At 40.8% G+C, this 20,225-nt stretch overlaps 1 long non-coding RNA gene across 1 annotated transcript; it reads right to left on the bottom strand.

The window, feature by feature from the left end:
• Positions 1-12,222: 12,222 nt before the first annotated feature.
• LOC111092646 lies at positions 12,223-14,332 on the bottom strand. Its single transcript, XR_005379391.1, has 2 exons — positions 13,686-14,332; positions 12,223-13,477 (listed from the first exon to the last, which is right to left on the bottom strand). It is a non-coding gene; the product is annotated as an uncharacterized LOC111092646 (long non-coding RNA).
• Positions 14,333-20,225: the final 5,893 nt, after the last annotated feature.

The raw sequence follows: 20,225 nt of genomic DNA, 5'->3' as shown, positions 1-20,225 counted from the left end.
TGGATTATACTCATTGTTTGCCATGTGTACAAATAGGATACATTCTCTATAAAATGCTATGTTGCTTTCCTTGCTGGGGAACTGCTGTTGCCAGAGATGGCATTCTTCACTCTCACCATTTGCTGGCACGATCCGTCTGTCCAAGAGATTCCTGGTCCCTTGGCTGTTTCTCCCTGCCTGCCCAGCAGATGGCCACTGAAGTGTTTGTTGTCCTTCCAGTTCAATGCTGTAGGGCTGACTTTTGAGGGAATAAGCAAGTCCCAAGGCAGAGTCTGATTTGCTCAGCTGGAATTTGAAGTCCACCCCTGGGCCAATCAGCTGTGGTCTGGGAGGGTCATTTCAGTAGGGTGCTCTGGAGCTCTGACTCTCTGAGAACTAGAGGCATAGGTCACCAGCAGGGCCATCCTGTTCATGTAGTCAGACAAGAGGTGTGGAGATGTACAGGTTGATGCCAGAGATGACAACCATGGCCCTCTGGGGCATATCCCTGGGGGAAGTTGTTAATCATTTTCTTTTTTGGATATGCACCAAGTTTATTAACTTATTAGTTAACCTAATCTTCTGGGGATTAGGACTTCATAACAGAAGAAAAAGATCTTCACTTTCCCTACCTTTGTGTTGTTTAAATTTTTTCTTTTTAATACACTTTATTTTTAGAGCCTTTTAGATTCATAGAAAAATTGACAAGATAGTACAGAGTACCCTGTGTCCAATTTCCCTATTATTGACATCTTCCATTAGTATGGATACATTTGCTTACAATTAGTGAATTATATTCATTCATTATAATTAACTAAAGTCCATACTTTATTTAAATTTTCTTAGTTTTCACCTGATGTCTTTTTTTCTGTTTCAGGATTCCTCCAGGATACCACATTACATTTAGCTGTCATCTCTCCTTAGGCTCTTCTTAGCTGTGACAGTTTCTCATATTTCTTGTTGCTGATGGCTTTGACAGATTTGAGAACTACTGGCCAAGTATGTTGTAGGCTGCTCCACTGTTGGATTTGTCTCATGTTTTTCCTCATAAGTTTGGATTTTTGGGAGGGAGACCACAGAGGTCTCCATTTTCATTACATCATATTAAGCATACATACTATCAACATGATTTATGCCTGTTGATATTGGCCTTGATCACCTAGCTGATGTAGTGTTTGTCAGGTTTCCTCCACTGTTCCTCTTTCTATATCGTACACTTTGGAAAGGGAGTCACTATAATAGACTGTGCTTGATGGGTTAAGATTTATGCTCTCCCTCCTTGAGAGTAGAGTATCTATATAAATTATTTAGAATTCTTTTGTATATTAGTTTCCAAGATCTGCCATAACAAATAACCACCGACTGGATGGCTTGAAACAACAGAAATGTATTCTCTCAGAGTTCTGGAGTCTAGAAGTCTGAAGTCAAAGTGTCAGCAGGGCTATGTTTCCTCTGAAGGGTCTGAGAAAGAATCCTTTCCTGCCTTTTCTAGCTTCTGGTGCCCTCAGGCATTACTTGGCTTGTGGCAGCTTAACTCCAATCTCTGTCTCTACCTTCACATGGCTTTCTTTGTGTATTTGTGCTCTGTGCCCTATTCTTATGAAGACATCAATCATTGGATGAAGGGCTCACTCTAAATCCAGTAGGATAGCACAAAATCCTTAACTAGTTACATTTGCAAATATGCTATTTCCAAATAAAGTCACATTCTGAGGTTCCAGTGGACATGAGTTTTTAAGGGACACCATTTAGCCCTTTCTATTCTGCATGGGGGATTTGTCCTCTGTCTCCACTTTCTTAATTTATTAAATCATTTATATTTATTAAAGATATTTATTTTTTACTTTGGGTCATGATCCAATACTATTTTTTTTCTTGCTCAAATTGTTTCAGTTTTGGCCATTAGGAACTATTTTAGTTGGTTTCTGTAATATATTCTCATTAAAATTTTTTTTAGTATTTCCTTATTCTCTGGAACCAGGATCATCTTGTATATTTCTATACTTGTCCTAGAATCGGCTATTTCTCCAAGGAGTTCTGGTTCCTTTTATTGGAGAAGGGGATTAGAAACCAAGATATGGACATTAAACATTCTCCTAGCTACTGGGGTGTCATTTCTTTTAGGTCTCTGCTAACAGAGCAAAAAATATTTGTGGTTAACAAATTAACTAACTATATACACACACATGAATACACAGCTATGCATTTTTCTATATATAATTTTTTGTATATAAAAAATAAAGAGACACCTGGGTGGCTCAGCAGTTCAGTGTCTGCCTTTGGTTCAGGGCGTGATCTCGAAGTCCCAGGATTGAGTCCCACATCAGCTCCCTGCATGGAGCTGCTTCTCCCTCTGCCTGTGTCTCTCATGAGTAAATAAATAAAATCTTAAAAAAAAATTATATATAAAGCTGAACATGGACTCATGTTGATGCATCTAATACTACATGGATTATTCTAGTCCTCTACCCTTGGGTATCTGTAAAGTATTCCAACACAGAAAATTCCCACCTCCTATTATCTGATACTCATTTACTTAATTGCCCTATTCCAGTATTCAGGTATCTGAATTGTTAACCTGTACCCACATAGGACACAATGGTATTAACTAGAGTACAGTGCTTATGTGCAGTTCCTTTTGCCTTTAGTCTTATAGACCTGACTTTTTTCCTCTCTTTTAAAATAAATTTTATTTATTTATTCCCTGGAATTATGACCTGAGCCAAAGGCAGCGCTCAATAACTGAGCCACCCACGTGCTCGAACTGACTTATTTCAAAGATCTGCTTAGATCAGCACCCATGTCCCTTCAGTGGAGGCGTTTCACAGGCTCACACATACATATAGTGAAATTCTCTTACCACAGCCTGCATTCCTTCCTAGGATCCCTCCACTTCCTAAATGATGTTTTAAAAAATTGCATACATTTAGGTTCACTCTTTGTGTGGCACAGTTCTGAGTTTTGAGAAATGCTATAATGAATTGCATCCATCATTACATTATCATACAGAATTTCATTGACTTAAAATCCCTTGCACTTCATTATTCATCCCTCTCTATGAACCTTTGATCTGATGTTGTGTGTGGTTTTTCCAACACCACAGGCAGTTAACTCAATCCTGACACCGTCTACCTGGAGATAGCATAAGATCCCATGGGTTAAAGGTTCGGTCCTTACAAGACACAGCCTTCCTGGCCCAACTCTCCAGAAGCTAATCACAAGTCCAGGTTCTCACTTGTGCTTCTGACCAATCAGCTCTATCAGAGATTCCCATGACTCCATCCTTGAGTTTTATTAATTTGCTACAGTGGCTCAAATAACTCAGAAAAACATTTTACTAACCAAATTACCAGTTTATTATAAAAGGATATAACTCAGGAACAGCCAGATGGGAGAGATGCATAAGGCAAGGTATGTGGGAAGAGGCCCAGAGCTTCCATGTCTTCTGGGTGTCACTGTCCTCACATTTCCATGTGTTCACCAACCTAGAAGCTCTCCAAACTCTGTCCTTTGGGGTTTTACAGAGGCTTCATAACATAGGTATGATTGAACTCAATCCCTAGTCCTTCTCCCCTCCCTGGAGGCGGGGGGCACTGAAAGTTCCCACCCTTGAATCACATGTTTGTTTCCCTTGGCAACCAGCTCCCACCCTTAGGTGACCTAGAAGTTTTCCAAAAGTCACCTCATTCACCAAACAAAGACACATTTTTATCACTTTCATCACTTAGAAAATCCCAAGGGTTTTAGGAGCTTTGTGTCAGGACAGGGACAAATGAATATTTACTGTTTGCTATAAATCACAATATAGCATCTGGCATCCACTAATTATTTTACTGTCTCTACAGTGTTGTGTTGTCCAATTGGAGTCACATAAGATACAGCCTTTTCATACCAGCTTCTTTCATTTTGCAATATGCACTTAAAGTTCTCCCATGTCTTTACATGGCTTAATAGCTCATTTCTTTATATTGCTGAAAAATAGTCCATCGTATAAATGTACCATAATTTATCCATTCATCTATTGAAAAACATCTTGGTTGCTTCCTGTTTGGGGCAATTATGAATAAAGCTGCTGCAAACATTTCCATGAGGTTTCTTTGTGTAAGGTGTTGTTGATTAATTCTGGGGGGACCTGGGGACCTGGCTTTGGCCCCTGATGAGCCATGGTCCAGCTGTAGTATGAAAAACATCATTCACAGGTTTGCAGCTTTAAGGTGGTGGTTCTGAGATTCTCAGAGAGCCTGTTCCTCCAGCTGAAAGAATCCTTCCCCACTCTCAGCCCATGACTTTGACCACCCAAAACATTGACAACTTGCCTGTTCCAGCCTGTCCCCAGGAGTGCTCACTAATGCCTCACTGCTTCCTACTCCTCCACCTCCAACTTCATGAATCTCAAAATGAACTCATTACCTTCTCCCTTAAACCTGCACTAGGTTCTTTATTCATTCTCTTGGAGGGGGCACCCCGACCCATGCCCTCCTCCACTTCTTCCCACATCCAGTCAGTTATCTAGCCTGTGGATTCATCATGAAGTCTCTTCCTTCTCTGTTTCATCACCATCCATGCTTCTTAGGAGACATCCTTCTGAACTCCCCCTCTGCCCACCAACTTTTGAACTTTCAGACAAACCACGCCATTTTGTGCCTCTGTACTTTTCCATAAGTCCTTCCCTCTGCCAGGGTATACCCTTTCCCTCCTTAACTGTCTGGGAAATTCATATTCATCTTTCATTTTTAAAAAATGTTATTATTATTTTTTTAAAGATTTTATTTATTTATTTGAGACAGAGAATGAGGGAGAAGGAGAAGCAGACTCCTTGCTGAGTAGAGAGCCTGATGCGGGGCTCAATCCTAGGACCCTGAGATCATGACTTGAGCCGAAGGTAGATGCTTAACTGACTGAGCCTCCCAAGCGCCCCCATGTTCATCGTTCAAAATTCTGTTGAGGCATCTGGAAAGCTCTACTTGTCTTCTATTATATTCTTGCTACTGAAAGTGTGGTCCACAAATTATCTCATTTTTGGGATCACCTGGGAACTGGTAGAAATTCAGACTCTCAGGCTCTGTCCCAGACCTACTGAATCAGGTCTGCCTTTTGAATGATCCCTAGGTGATGAGTGTGCACATTAAGGTTTGAGAAGTGTTCTATACCACTTCTGACACTGCATTTTCATTTTTTACATGAGTTGCATTGTTTTGTAACTATTCCTGTCAGTTTTCCCATCAAGACTGTGAGTTCCTTGAGGTCAGGGTCAGGGTCCATGTATATTCAGGGGCCAGTCAGGCTGTGGCAACTGAAATGGGGCCCAGATGTTTGTCTGACCTTTGGGGATTTTCAGATCTGGGTACAAGCCCAATGGCAAGCGGAAACATTACAGAAGTGAGGCTCTTCTCATGCATTATTTTCTTTATCCTCACAAAGATGTTAAATAATGCATATCCTTTTTTCTCCCCTTAGGATGAATTCATAAAAGAATAAATGGAAAAATGAACAAAGGTTTATGTCTGAGAATGTTTATAAATTACAAGAAATTAGAAGACTTAAATGTCCAACTAAATGCAACCATTAAAGTATGAGGTGCCTGGCTGGCTCATTTGGAAGAGTGTGATCTCAGAGTCATCAGTTTGAACCGTACATTGGGTGTAGAGATTACTGAAAATAAAAATTTTAAAAAATAGTGTTATATGAATATATACTTATACAGAAAGATAATATGCATTATATAAAGGCTTATAATTTTTGCAAATGATAAATTATGAATAAATTTAACAAATCCTAACTATATAGAGCTTTAGTGGGTAAGCATTAAAAGTAACAGTTTGGGGAGCAGCCCAGGTGGCTCAGCGGTTTAGTGCCACCTTTGGCTCAGAGTGTGATCCTGGGGACTCAGGATCGAGTCCCACGTCAGGCTCCCTGCATGGAGCCTGCTTCTCCCTCTGCTTGTGTCTCTCATGAATATATAAATAAAATCTTAAAAAAAAGTAACAGTTTGTCCCCTAGCATCTATTAACTAAAATTTAACATCAGTTATCAAATATTAATTTCTAGTCCACACACAAAGAGTGAAATCCTATGTGGTGTGAAGTGATGGCTTCTAAAGTCAGCTCATAATGTAAAATTTTATTCTTGTCAAAATTACTCTTTTTTTTTTTTAAAGATTTTATTTATTTATTCATGATAGTCACACAGAGGGAGACAGAGAGGCAGAGACACAGGCAGAGGGAGAAGCAGGCTCCATGCATCGGGAGCCCGACGTGGGATTCGATCCCGGGTCTCCAGGATCATGCCCCGGGCCAAAAGCAGGCGCCAAACCGCTGCGCCACCCAGGGATCCCTTGTCAAAATTACTCTTAAAATATTTAAGATTTCATACAGTTCAATATATGTGATCTTCATATATACTATACCTCCTTTAGTAAGTCCACCTAGTTTTCCTAAGTCAGGAAATCACTTTTTTTCTCTTGAGTATCAATTTGCATTTAGGGGTCAGGTTGAAATATTACATATATGTGAATATACATGCATATGCATCTCTATCTCTATGTCTCTCTTTTTAATCTCCAAGCCTTTTAAAAATTTTTAACATTTTATTTATTTATTCGTGAAAGACGCAGAGAGACAGAGACACAGGCAGAGGGAGAAGCAGGCTCCCTCCGGGGAGCCTGATGTGGGACTCAATCCCAGGAACCTGGGATCACGACCTGACCAGAAGGCAGATGCTCAACCATGGAGCCATCCAGGCATCCCAATCTCCAAGCCTTTTGAATTATATTTGGGTAATTGAACTCTTTTTACCCCTATTTCTCTAGCACACTACAATTCTGCATACATGAATTGTATCTTTCCACAATATCAGCCTTATTCAATCATAAAGCAAAGTTAACATAATTGTTAACCAACATTCCAAACTCAGTGATATTTCACTAGGCATTTAGCTTCATACACATCACATAAAGCAAAGCACAGTATGAAGAAACACAACAAACAATATACAATAAGGGGTAAGAAGTTAATGAATTAAGCACAAAGTCATTCCATGAGCATGCAGTTGAAATGAGGACTTGGTCTTGTCCAGGTCCATTCTTGAGACTTACTATTTATATGTTGAAACAGCGGAGGATCTCTATTATGTTGAGATCAATTGAGCATAAGGTTTAGAGGATGTTGCCTTACAAATGTAGTCAGACACGGAAGGGTCAGCATCTGGAGGGTCTGAAAGTTTGCTGTAAAAGTCCTCCCTTCTTAAAGGAGTTTAATAAGTCCTGGATCTTTGCAGGCCACTACTGGTTCTACTATTTATCAACACTTGGTTCTTCCAGGCTCTTTTAGTTTTGCTGGTTATCAGTTCTGAGTGCTGCCAGCCTGTGCTGGTTTCAGTGATGTCTAGTTCTACCTGCAAAGCCCTTGGCTGCTTGTGTCACTGTTTGACATGAGTGACTCCATCTTGCTCTCTACACCCCACAAAAATGAGAATATATTTTTCTGCAATTGGTTAATATTTTTCCAAGTCCCTTCATGTAAAACTACCTTTCTTTTATAACATATTTTATGGCTTAAAAATAATGTATATTTATGGTTAAATTTTTATTTCTTTTTATCTTATTATTTTTTAAAAAACATGATTTATTTCTAGGGTGGAAAGAATGGATTTTTTAAAAAAGTAAGCTCAATGCCCAACATGGGGCTCGAACCTCACAACTGGGAGATCAAGAGTTGCATGCTCCCCCTACTGAGCCAGCCAGGCAACTGTGTGGTTAGATTTTTAAAGAAAATTACAGAAAATATAACACATAAAGATGAAAATTAAAAATCATCCTTATAATTCCATCACCACTGTATATTGAGTCTTAGTTTTTTTATTATTATTTTTAAAAATTTTATTTATTTATTCATGTGAGACACAGGCAGAGGGAGAAGCAGGCTCCATGCAGAGAGCGTGACATGGGACTCGATCCTGGGTCTCCAGGATCATGCCCTGGGCTGAAGGCGGTGCTAAACTGCTGAGCCACCAGGCTGCCCAACTCTTAGTTTTTTAAATAAAATGTTTATCTTGCTAGAATTTAACAGAAGAAAAAGAACTGAAGTGAAACCAATTTACCTGCACCCTCCAAAATCCTTCTATATTTAAAAAGAGATTGTGAAATAGTAAGAGTGGGAACCTTGTGTTTTTTGTTAAACTTTGTTTTTCTTAATAGGTATAACTTTAAATTTCCATGTAGTAAAATATTGTCACCTGTCAAATAAAACTCAGAAGACAACTGTCACAGTTAAGCAAACAATAAACACACACATACACATTTTAAAAAATTTATTGAACAGGGCAAAGATTAAAATCTGAACCCACTAGAAGAAAGAATTCGAGAAAGGCTGATCCAAGAAAAGATCCAATAAAAGTGACAGATTGCTTGTAGGGAAAAAACATTAGACGTCCTATGAAAACATGTATTCTTGCTATCTATTTTAAACCCAACAAAGTTAATTATGAACTCAGAATATTAACTTCACTCCTCCCTCAATATTTTGTTCTATAATGGGTGGGCAATTTCATACTTGTTTAAAAATCAACACCTTGCTAAGCTTTGAACATGTACTTTCAAGCATCTCTGCTCAGTGACCTGAGGCCCGGGGAATTGTAACATCTTGGACTTGCTTAAAAGCAGATTCCTACTGTCAGTGACATAGAACTTAAAGGTGACCACTTGCAAACATGGTTTGACAATCTGCTTTGTGAGCCAGCTAGAGACTGTAAATCAGAATCTTGCCTTATTTGATGCATTCTTTTTTCCTCTCTTTATTTACTTTAAATTTTTGCTCAGAGAAACCGATGGAATCTGCATTTGAGAGACATGACTCTTCTTTGCCAGAAAGGCAATAAACTTAGCTTTGTTTCAGTTTGGTGATCTTTGTTTCCTACTTTTAAAAACACAATCAGTTGTCCAAAATCATGTGTATTTTACCCTTACCACGATTTTCCAGCATAGCTTGTGTCTCTCCCAGATTTTCCAACTGCGCTCTCCCTTTATGGCAGTCAGAGAGTCTTTTACCTTCATGTCACTTTTAATGGTTTTCAGATTTTTACTCAATTTGCACAATGACATCTATTACATCCTTACAGTTTTTGTCTCAGAGACATCTAATATCCAATTCTAGGTTTGATAGATTGTATTTTAGGTCTGCTGAATAGCTGTAGGTTGGAATTTTTTCAAAATTTTTCCTGCTTTATTTCCACTATTTCTTTTTTTTTTTCCTAGTCTTTTTCCTGGGCTCCTTTATCAGTTTGTTGGAGTACATCCTCAAGTAGTTTTTTTCAGAGAGGGTGTACAAGAGAAAGTTTTGTAGTTCCAGCCTGTCTTCGGATATCTTCTTTTGCCCTTACATTTGCTTAACGGTATGGCTGGACATGGACTTTTCATTCAAAATGATTTTCTTTATAAAAGTCTCATGTAAGAAACAGAATTTTCAATATTTTAACAATTGGCATCAGAATTCACTTAAGGGAAGGGACTGTTTAAAGGATGGGAAAATGTACACTGATAAATGCTTGTGAGTAGAGGAGAAGGAAAGAGTGTTTGAGAGAGACCAGGGGGAAACAGAAATCAGCCATATTGCTCATTAGGATACAAGGTGAGGAACTTGAATTGGTTCCAAGAGACCAGAGGCTTGGAGAGGGTGTCTAATGCCCAGGATGTAGTGGAATATGGCTGTTAGGGTACTTTTGGAGAAATGTGTCCACAAACTCTTTTAACACTGTGCTCTTCAAGAGATAGGGCTTAGTTCTGTCTCCCTTAAGTATGGGCTAGACTTGGTGATTTGCTTCTAATGAATAGAAAACAAATAGAAGTAATGGTGTGTGACTTTGGCACTGTGGCTTCTGTCTTATTGCCTTTAAGAGGATCTCCTCTCTCTTGAAATTCTGGGGGAAGCCAGCTACCATGTACAAAGGGTGTACTTGTACCTGAGACTGCCATGCTGAGGGGAAGCCCAAGGTAGGCATGTGGAAAAGGAGGATCAAGAAAGATGTCAACCTCCTTCCAACTATCCACCTGTTCTCAGCTCAGGTGCCATGCATGGACAATGAGAAAGACATCTGAGTCATTCCTGTCCCAGCAATCTATAGCCATTTTAGGCACTCCACTTGGTGTCCAGGGTATCTAAGCACAGAGATGAGTCATCCATACTATGTTCTGCCCATTTCTGTTCCTACAGAATCATGAGTATATAAAATGGTTGTTATTTTATACCACAAAGTTTTGGTATGTTATTTAATGATAAACAACTGGAAGAATCACAGTTTAGAAATGTTTAACTCAGGCATTCTTTTTTTTTTTTTAAAGATTTATTTATTTTAGAAAGAGATAGAGAGATCAGGGAGGGGAGGGGCACTGGGAGAGGGAGAGAGAGAATCTCAAGCAGACTCCCTGCTGGGTGGGGATCCTAATGCAGGGCTCAATCCCATGATCTTGAGATCATGACTCAAGGCAAAATCAAGAGTAGGATACTCAACTGACTGAGCCATCCAGGTGCCCCTAACTCAGGCATTCTTTTTAATGTTTTAAAGGATTTTATTTGTTTACTTGACAGAGAGTGCATGAGAATGGGGAGTGGAAGGCAGAGAAAGAGGGAGAAGCAGGCTCCCTGCTGAGCAAGGAGCCCGACGTGGGGCTCATCCCAGGACCCTGGGATCATGACCTGAGCCAAAGGCAGATGCTTAATGGACTGAGCCACCCAGATGCCCCAACTCAGGTATTCTTAACAAAATTATTTTTTTAAAAGATTTTATTTATTTATTCATGAGAGACACAGATAGAGAGAGAGAGGCAGAGACACAGACACAGGAGAAGCAGGCTCCATGCAGGAAGTGCGACGTGGGACTCGATCCCAGGACTCCAGTAACATGCCCCGGGCCGAAGGCAGGTGCCAAACTGTTGAGCCACCCAGGCATCCCCAACAAAATTCTTACTACACTTTTTTATTATTGCAAAAGTAACACCTGTTTGTTGTAACACATTCAAATACAAAAATACTGTTTAGGGGTTGGGACCTTGTGGTATTTATCTCCATGACTTTAGTATCTAGCTCAGGGCCTGCACTTCCAGAAGCTTGATAAAGTTTACTGGATGAATGATTCTTGCCTTCCTTTTCTCATCTCCTTCCTTACTGCTTTCTCTCTCACATTTACGTTTTTTAAAGATTTTATTTACCTATTCATGAGAGACACACAGAGAGAGGCAGAGGGAGAAGCAGGTTTCTTGCGGGGAGACCAAGTGGGACTTGATGCCAGGACCCTGGGATCACTACCTGAACCAAAGGCAGATGCTCAACTGCTGAGCCACTCAGGTGCCCCTCCCTTTCACATTTAAAAGAAGGTTAAGCCCTAAAAGTTCTGAAACGGTGTGCCAGGGGTCATTTTCACTGCTCTGAGGGACAGGTAATCAGGACTCATGGATGGTGGGCTGCCCAAGTCTCAGGCAGAAGGGTGCTGGCTTCTGCTATTCCAAGCTTGTCTGAGAACCCCTCTTGATTAGAGGTTAGGTTGTGGCTTACACAACTGAACTCTGCTAATAAGGCCAAGGCTAAGAGCTTTGGGGATATAGCTCAACTACAATGTTATGAGGCATTTGAAGGGGGGAGAAATTTCTGGGAGACAACAGGCTATCTGGCCTCGGGTGTGTCATCCATTATAGGGCCTCAGTTTCCTCTTTCTGAGTCCTCCTTCCCAAAGCCCAGCCTGGGAAAAACCTGAGGCCATTAAAAGTGGAGTCTGGAAATGTTCCAAAATCCCAGGAACAAATTCACCCCTCTGATATTTCAAATTCTTTAGAAAATGTGGGCTGACACCGTGGAAAGCACAAGTTACAAAACAGTCCGTACAGACTGTTCTCTGTTTGTAACTTTATCCAGTCTCTCTGCATAGAACCAAGTTGGGGGAGGCGGTTTGCCAATATGTTATCTGTGGTTATCTAAGGGGGTGGGAGGAAATTATTCCTGGTAATTTTTATTTTCTTTTTGGTGTGCCTCCAAATGTTCTACAATGAGTATCTATTACCTTTCATAATCAAGAAATTTTAAAAATTTGTTTTAAATAGGCAATTTGACGTGCTCTTTGTCATGCTCAGTAGTACACAAGTTGCTTCTAGGTAACAGTGAAAAGGAGAGGAACCATCTATGCAGCCTCGTTAATGGAGATTGAGGGGTTTTCTAATGTATTAGCTTTCCATTGCTGTGTAACAAACAACGTAGGGGCTTAGAGCTGCATGCATTTACTATCCCACAGTTTCTGTGGGTTGGGAGTCCAGGCATGGCTTGGCTGACTCCTCTTCTCAAGGACTCACAAGGCTCCAATTAAGGTGTTGGCCAGACTGCACCCTCATCCAGTGGCACAAATGGGGAAGAACCTGTTTCCAAGGTCACTCAAGTTGGCAGAATTCAATTCCTTGTGGCTATAAGATGGACAGCCCCAGCTTTCTCCTTTGGTTGGAAGCCACCTTCTGCCTCTAGAGGCAGTTTCTTGCCAGGTGGACTTTCCCAAAATGGTTACTTCAACAAATCAGCAAGAAGAGCCTCTAGAGCAAATTTTCTAGCAAGATGGAGTCTTATATAATGTAATGTATCACAAAAGGACATCCCATCACCTTTGCCAGATGCTATTGGTTAGAAAAAAATCACAAGTCTCATCTCAGGGAGAAGTCCAACTCAAGCAGAATGGATTACTTAAAGATTGTTATGAACCGAATGTTTGTGTCCCCACTGAATTCATGTTGAAACCTTAACCCCAGCATGGCTATCCTTGGAGATGAGGCCTCTACAGAAGCAATTAAGGTCAAATGAGATCGTAAGGGTAAGGCCCTCATCTGATAAGGACTACTGTCCTTATAAGAGGAGGCACCAAAGAGTTCACTCTTTCTCCTCACACACACTGAGGAAAGGCCATGTGAGGATGGAGTGAGAAGGTAGCCATCTGCAAACCAGGAAGAGCCCTCCGTAGAAACCAAATTGGTGGGTCACCCTGATCTCAGACTTCCAGCCTCTATAACTTTGAGAGAATAAGTTTTTGTTGAATGAACTATCCAATCTGTGGTATTTTCTTATGGCACTCTGAGTTAAGACAAGTGTGAATGCCAGCAGGCACTGATCATTGTGGGGGCACCTAAGAGTTTGTCTGCCCACACTTAATATTGTGATGTTGGCTGAAATTTCAAATAGAAATTCTGAAAGCTGGTAGGTAACACACAGGATTTTAAAAATGCAGATTGTCCCCACAGTTTTTCATTCTGTAAGCCAGTCTCTGACCTGGGAAGTTTCAATGAGCTTTTCCATAGTGATTCTAATGATGGAGTTTCTTGGAGAAACAAGAGAGGGGGAGTAGGTGGCCCACAGTTGAAAGTTAAAGTCTGAGAGCTTCAAATTCCTAGCTCTGCTACTTCCTAGCAATAGGACCTTAGATCAGTGATCCTTCTTTCCAGTCAAAACTTCTTAACCTGATGTAATATGGCGAGTTCCTAAAATGAAAAAACACCCTCCAGTGTCAGCAGTTCCTTTCCCCAGCTAAGCCCTAGCAAAAGGAGGCTGGAATTTCTGCCTTATACTCCCAGCCCCATGCCCTTAGTGTTTGGTGTTTCAAGGCCATGGAAAATTTGAAATCAGGAGGGGGATAGGATTTGGAGGATGTTCAAACATGGAGATGACCTGGGTCTTGCTTGTCCTTACATTGCTCCTTCAGGGAGAAGCTGAAATATATCACTGGCAGTGAAGAAGGTGAAGGTCCAGGTATAGGTCTGAGGTACTGAGGCTAGAGTCCTTGGATACCAGAAGGAAAAGTAGTCCTTGGCCATTATGTCATAATGTCCATGAGTAGGCAGAGAAGCTTCCGTGTGGCGCCTATTTTCTGACATCACAAAGAGTCCATGGCTGTGTGTGGGGCTGTGTGTGGGGCTGTGTGTGGGCAAGTTGACTTCAGGGCAGTATTGAATGAGATAAAGGCATGGGAAACTTCTTGCATTAGGGCTATGGAATAAATCTCACACCAGAAACTCACACTCAAATGAGATGATGCATGTAAATTGCAGTCCTAGTTTGAGTGCCTATAATGCCTCTATTATTTATCTACCATCATGGATCCCGCTGATTTACAGGCTGATAGAGATCTGTCATTTAGAAGATGGGGTTTTGGTTAGAAATCTGGGTGGAAGACCACCTACAAGCTGAGGGACTCTGGTTTTCCTCCTCTGTAATGACTGGAATAAAACAACGGAGTTTTAACTGAGTTAATAGGCAGAGGGCTTAGCTCTATTCCTAGCACTAGTAAATGATAATTACTACATATTGTAATATTGATACTGGTCAGAACTGGAAGACTGGGTGCATGGATGTGTTCATACTGTTAACCAAAGGGTATTTGCGATTCCTGGGCATGGGGCCTGCATGCATACTTAGGACCCCATGCTTAGAAGAGCCCTGTGCTCAGAGGGGCCTCACATTTGGTTTAATAATCTGCTGCTGCCATTTTGAAATTCATAATAATTTTTGAACAAGGGCCCTTGTCTTTTCATTTTACACTGGGCCCCACAAATTATGTAATTGGTCCTGTAACACTACATCTTGGCTGAAGTTCATAGTAGCAACCCGTAGATAAAGTTTTCAAGTTTCTTATAGCCATTTTTCTAGTAGGAGTCTTTTTTTATTTTTTAAAAAGATTTTATTTTTTCATGAGAGACAGAGAGAGAGGCAGAGACACAGGCAGAGAGAAGGCTCCACACAGGTAGCCTGATGTGGAATGTGATTCCAGAACTCTGGGATCATGCCCTGAGCCAAAAGCAGACGCTCAACCGCTGAGCCACCCAGGCGTCCCTATCATAGGAGTCTTTATATATCTTGAGCGCCTTCCTCCATATGAAATTTCACAAGGCAGGGGCAGAGGGTGGGCACTGTAGGATTAGAAAAAGGGGGAGGATCCAGAGCTGTGGAGAGTATGTGAGGGTCTCCTCCACATTGACTTGGTGGTACCTACAGATGGTAAAAGAAGTGGTTGGTTTCTTGTAAGGCCCATGTGTGGGGAACATGGAAGCTTGACTCATATTTTCTAAGTGGAAGAAAGACCAAGGAATGAGAGAAACAAGAGGGGGAACGGGAATAAGCATGTTCTGCTTCTCCTTAGGCTGTTAGGCCCAAAGACAAGCACAGAAAGTAAAGCCAAAAGTATCTACTTATCACAAAACAGGTCCACATAGGCAAGGCCAGACTCTGGAGAGCAGAATATGATTAGAACAGAGCTCTTTGCCTTAAAAGAGGGAACTGGGAGAGGTATCAGGCAAAGAGCCATAAACACAGCCTGAGCCCTTGTTCCCTTTTTGGGTGCCCAAGGCATGAGGAAACAGCAATCCATCTGGCGAAGTGCTAAGAACAACTTGGTATCAACTTGCTTCTCAGCCAAGGCCAAGGATGCCTGCTATTATGGACTTGAGGTTTCTTGAAAATTTTCCACATTTACTTTTGATTACGGCAAGTTTCCTGTTATTAGAGATAATGAAACATCTCTAAGTAGCTGGGGGTCTTGCTTTGGGCCAGGAAGTGATGAGAAGCCATGTAACTACTTAGATCCTCTGTAAGGACCACAAGGTCTGACTGTTTCCTGCCACAGGCTGCCTTTCATGGAGACTCCAGGTGGGCCCTGCTTCCGGGGCTGGCTTCCTGGGCTGTCTTAGCTCAATGGTGATGGTGGCAGATGTATGTGTGTAGCCTTGGACTCTGATTTCATGCTTGTTTTGTCACATACTCTTAAAAATTTGTGGTGTAGCTTAAATGATCACATTGTAAAATGAATAGTGTAAAATACCCACAAGAATATACTGCAGCATAATTTTGCTGGTCGCAAGATAACCAAAGGATTTATTTTAAAATATAATTCATAGTGCATTACAGGCAGTGTGTTATGAAGATGGGATAGAAGTTGAACACCACCTTGAGGATTGCTGTAATTTTTTGACCATGTCAGGGAATCTTTGTGGTAAGAGTGAAGTTGGGCTTAATGATCCCCTTGTCATCCCCTCTTTTCTTCCCATCAACTCTACAGTCTTTGAAGCCCTGATCTGTGTATGTTTCCCGAGTCCTGGACCACCTAAAACAGCATCTGAACTTGAATACTTTCTCTGGGAAAACTACTTTCTCCTCAAATCCAGGTAGCCCCAGACATCTTCTAAACTTGAGAAATTGAGTTCCTGTCCAAAACATCCAAGCATTGAATCAGGCAAATGTGGCTAGGATGTTTCTGTTCTGTTGCTATTGCCTCAGAAGAATATCAATGATGAGACTGGGGCTCCCCAAGGTCCCTCAGTGCTTGCCACTTCATGAAACATGGCTTTGGCCCATTTCCCTGACCTAATGACTAGGTCTGATTTCAGTTACTTTCCCTGACCCAAAGTCCTGGCAGTTCAGGGAGGTGAGCTTGGATAAAGCCATAGGTCTTCTGAGATATTCAGAATTACGCCTGAACAGAAAGATACCTTTTATTCTTGTTGGTGTAAAGGACCAGGATTCTTAACCGTGACCTAAACCTGTTTTCTTTTTCAAAGAAGCAGCAGTTGGGAGTGCTGAGTCTCAGTGTGGTTTAGTGAAGTGGTGAAACACTCATCAGTCTGGAGCATGCCCAGATTGGCCACCTGCTCTGACAGAGATGAGGAAGGACATATTTCCTTTTTTATTTTTTTTTAAGATTTTATTTATCAATGACAGAGAGAGAGAGAGAGGGAAGCAGAGACACAGGTAGAGGGAGAAGCAGGCTCCATGCAGGGAGCTCAATGTGGGACTCAATTCCTGGACTCCAGGACCATGCCCTGGACCAAAGGCAGGTGCCAAACCGCTGAGTCACCCAGGGATCCCAGAAGGACATGTTTTTATCAATGAGAACTGGACCTCATTGGACCCTTAATCCAGGGTTCCTGTCACATTTGCTAACAGGTCAGCTGGCACAGGTGGCATCCAAGGACCTCAGCCTATGAGAGAAATGGAATGTGACATGTTTGTTGCCACCAGCACTTCCAAGGGTGATAGGGCAAATAAGGAATTGGTTTTCCTTATAAAAGAGATCGACTATGATGGAATGTATTCTATTGACACTGGCAAGTTGTGGTTAAAAAGATGGCAAGGGAATGGCTGGCTTCCAGGGTATTAATGCCTTAATATTATTGCTAACAACTGCCATTTACTAAGGGCTTATTAGGTGTCAGGCACTGTGCTCAGTGCTGTGTGTTCATTCTTTCTCCTAATCCTCACATTCTTTGAGATAGGGACCATAGCTATGCCTACTTTTCTGAATAAAGAAATCGGCTCAGAAAGGTTAAGTAGCATGTCAGCGTCTTTGGCCTTGCCAATGCAGAAAGTTCTGTGGTTCTGTCTACTGGAGTTAACAAATTCTAAGTTTCTGCCTCTTAATAAATTGATCTCATACTATTTTCTAACACTTACTATATGTCTGCTGTTGTTAATAAATTGAAATGGGATGGTTCAGTCAGGACTCTGTCCGTTTCATGAAAAGAGAAGACAACTCAAAATGAATTAGATGAAAGTTGGATATACTGCTTGCAAAAAATGTCCAGGATTAGTTTAGCTTCAGGCATGGCTGAATCCAGGGGGCAACAATGTCTTTAAGGATTCTCTTTGTTAGGTCCCTGTGCATGTTCCATTCTCGGACACACCATCTTCTTATGGTAGTCAGATGGTTATCAGCAGTACCACACTTGTTAGCCTTAGACTTCTAAATTCAGTGGATTGAAAACAAAAAGAAATGCCTTTCTCAGTTGTTTAAACATCCCTCACCCTCTCACCTCTCAGGATTAACTTTAGTTTGTATAAGATTGGTTTGGCTTAGATCATACGCTTATCCCTTATCTAAATACCTTGACCAAGGGGCTGCAGGGCTCTAGTTGGTCAGTCTTGGTTATGTACTCACCCTGGAGCCAGGGATAGTTAGCATACAGACAGAGTGGTGGAGGGCAATTCAAAAAAAGTGGGGATAGATAGTGGGAATAAAAAAAGCAATATATATCCATGGCAGTGGGAATTCTGGGGGCATAAAGAATGGGCACCTGGCTAATAAAGCCAACTGACTAGTTTTTGATGGGAGACATATGCCTGATTCGTGGCTCAATCAGTCATCCACCTAGAACATTGCACTTCTGTCAGTCCAGCCAGGGGCAAGTTGTTTCAGTAGCATAAAATTAGAACAGATGTAATGAGATGTTCCTAAAAAATATTCCCATCAAAGTATTCATGGGCAGATTAGGTTCAGCTGTGAGAGACAGAAAACCTCAAATACCAAGTATGTTAAGAGGACAGAATTTATCTTATAAACAACATCCAGAAGTAAAGAGTTCAGGCCTGGTATGGTGGTTCCTCATTCATCATAAACCTAGGCTCCTTCTAACTTGTTGCTCCATGACATCTGCACACACTTCCTTCTCCACGGTCCAACTGTGACATGCTCAAGTTCTTGCCACCAAGCCCACATTGTGCTCAGTAGAACAGAAGAAAATGGGCATACTCTTTTAAGGACAAGCTGCAGCAGTTGCTAATGTCCCATTGGCTAAAAAGTAGTCAGTGGGTTATACTTCCATGCAAGGGAGGCTGGAAAATGTGTTTGTTCTAGGAAGGACAGATACAGGGAGACAACCAGTCTTTGTCAGAATGTTCACCCTAATGTACAGTTCTTCACTATAGAGAGTGCCCTATCCAGTCACTTGGAAAACAAGCACCTTCAAAAGGCAATCCTAAATATTAAGACTTAACTAACCATTACTCTTTGTTCCCCTACTTTTTGATTCTCACTCTTCTATTAGCATATTCTTTTTTTTAAAAAAGATTTTTATTTATTTATTCATGAGAGACACAGAGAGTGAGAGGCAGAGACACAGGCAGAGGGAGAAGTAGGCTCCATGCAGGGAGCCCGATGTGGGACTCGATCCCGGGTCTCCAGGATCACACCCTGGGCCGAAGGTGGCGCTAAACCACTGAGCCACCTGGGCTGCCCAGTATATTCTAATTAGAAAATGTCCAATTGCAATTTGCTTTAAATATACTTAAATTTAGAAATGACTAAATTTTTTCTTAAAAAAAAAAAAAAGGCATGTGCCGCCCACAACTAGTGAAACAATGTCAATATGTACAAAGTACTACGTTTCTCCAAACTCTTCAAGTTACATCATGTCTGCTGTGTGTCCACCTTTCTTTGATGATCATTTATTCATTGACACATTTGTAGGTTTTGTTTTCACAAAAATGGGTTCACAACATACATTACTCTGTAACTCTGTCTTTTCACTTATGGTATATATCATAGACATGCCACAGGTTAAAAGCTAGAGGTCTGTCTCATTCTTTTAAAAAGCTGCATAATACTTCAGCTTTTAATTCTAGAAATTATTTAACCAATTCCCTTTGATGGACTGTCAAGTTGTTTCCAGTTTTCTGCTACCACAGGCCATGTTGCAGCAAACTTCTTGCACTGGTGTCCTTGTATTGTATTGCAGTGCTTTTAGTTCTCTGAGACACAGTTCTTCAAAGGGGGGCTGCTAGGTTAAAAGATGTATTTAAAAAAATGTCATTGCTATGGCCAATTACCTTTAAAAAGATGGGAACACTCCATATTGCCACCAACAATGTACAGAGGTTTTCATTTACCCTAATTTTTGCCACACTGGAAGTCAGTGCTTTTTAAAATTTTGCATCTGATAGGTGACCAATGGTACCCTGTTGTTTTGATTTACATCTCACTAACCATGCATACACTTTATCTGCTTTCATATGCTTATTGAAATGCCAGAGAGAAAAATGATTCGAAGCGTGGACTCAGGAGTCAAATCACTTGAATTTGTGTCATAGCCCAAGACCTGTGATCACCTACTGTAGGACTTGGGCAAGTTACTTCATTCTTCTGAGCCTGTTTTCTTAGCTGTACAACAGGGAGAATACTGTTCTCTATTGGGGTGACTTTTTTTTTTCTTTTTGTAATAATCAATTTGTAGGAACTCTCTGTATGTTAGTGATATTAATCATCGATCTGTCACTTGTGTTGGAAATTTTTCATGTGTCTCTCACGTGTCTTTTATAGAACTAAGATTTGTTTTCCCCAAATTTGTTTATGTAATCAAATATGTCTGTAATTTCCTTGAGAGCTTCTAGATTTTTTGCTTATGATCCCCTATCATAAAATTATAAAAAGTCTCTTAACAATTCTAATATTTCATTTTAACATTT

Source organism: Canis lupus, chromosome 26, assembly GCF_011100685.1.
Source record: "Canis lupus familiaris isolate Mischka breed German Shepherd chromosome 26, alternate assembly UU_Cfam_GSD_1.0, whole genome shotgun sequence".
Taxonomy (NCBI): Eukaryota; Metazoa; Chordata; class Mammalia; order Carnivora; family Canidae; genus Canis; species Canis lupus.
This window is presented reverse-complemented; position numbering and strand designations above follow the sequence as displayed.